Genomic DNA, 1,524 nt, shown 5'->3' on the forward strand with positions numbered 1-1,524 from the left:
ATTTGTCATACTACAACAAGTGACACGTACCCACGTGACTCACTACAAACTGGTGGCCCGTTAACGTGCTCATGAATGACTGTTAATCCGTGTAAAGATTGATTTTTTCCATGTTGGCATGTTGAAAAAATAACAGTTTATCAGCTGTGAATGTTTACGCAGCGGCTGGGCTGCGCGCTTGGAGCTCGGCTCTGCAACTTTACGCTGTGTTACGCTGGCAATGTTTTAAGAGCTGAAATTGTGTCATTAAGTCTTGTGTAAGCTGAAATTGTACGTCTGTTACGTGTAACTAAGCTGGCTTTGAGCTGTGGAAACGCTTTATTCTGTTTAAACTGTGTTCCAGACGCTGTTCTGGTCCGGTTCGGTTCTTTGGACCGGCTCGGTTCTGAAACGGGTTCGAACGAGTTGTTTTAAATAGCTAGAAAGACGTTTGTCACGGAGCGCCGTCTCCGTGCGGCTCAGGGGGTTATTCGTTACAAATCTTAACAGAAAAAGTGCATTTTGACAGTTTAAGAGACAAAAAGTTGACGAACTATTTCACGCTAATCTAACTTGCTAGTTGGAGAGAACGCTTCGTGATTGGTTGAAATTCGCTGTTGTGGAGCGCTCTGATTGGTTGAGAAGGCTGACTGGCGTGGCTACGTCACTTCCTCTCACCCTGCGCTGCTTTGCCATTGGTGATTTCAGTCACGTGACCCGGAAATGAAAATTCGTTTTCATAGGGAAATAAAATCTGCTTTTTAAAGCTGAAAAACGCCTCTAAAGTGATTCTTGACACGCTGGTTAAAAGCTTCGAAGCATATTCGCTGAAATTTTGCCACGTTAGAGCTTAAAATTCGTCATAAAATGATGTTTTCAAACAACACTAGCGATGCTAATTTTAAGCTAAACAGCTAACGACCGGAGTTTTAACTACGCTTAAAATCACTAAATGAAGCTGCAATATTGTCCCAAAAAATACATGAAAGACTTGGAAAGACACCTTAAGAACACTTTTGCTTTCGCACAGAAAAACCTGGAAAAATCAGCTGAAGGACGCAAAGCGTACTACGACCAAAAGGCCTCTTACGAGGAACTCCAAGTGGGAGACAGGGTCTGGTACTACACGTTTGCACCCAAAACTGGGAGAGTAGAGTCCGGGACCGGAACTCTCGCCCGTAAGCTGATGCCCAGATGGACTGGACCCCATCTGATTACCGACAAAGTGTCTCCAATTATCTACCAGATAAAAATCAGTAAAGGCCAAAAAGAGCCAACTGTTAAATGGGTACATCGTAACCAGATTAAACAACACAAGGCGTGCAATAACTCCTTAGGAGACAAAGATCTCACAAAATCTGACCTCGTGGGAACAAGGGTCATCCAAGTAGAAGATAACTAATGGATAATAAACTTAACCATAGTTTAAACTCACAGGACCTACCCTTGATAAAACGGGACAGCGTGACTGAAATCTGGCAACCAGGGTGAGGAGAAGCTGTGAAACGATGTTTCTAGATGCTTAGTCACTACTCTTGTCGGTGT

Source organism: Nematolebias whitei, chromosome 2, assembly GCF_014905685.2.
Source record: "Nematolebias whitei isolate Nwh7 chromosome 2, NemWhi1, whole genome shotgun sequence".
NCBI lineage: Eukaryota > Metazoa > Chordata > Actinopteri > Cyprinodontiformes > Rivulidae > Nematolebias > Nematolebias whitei.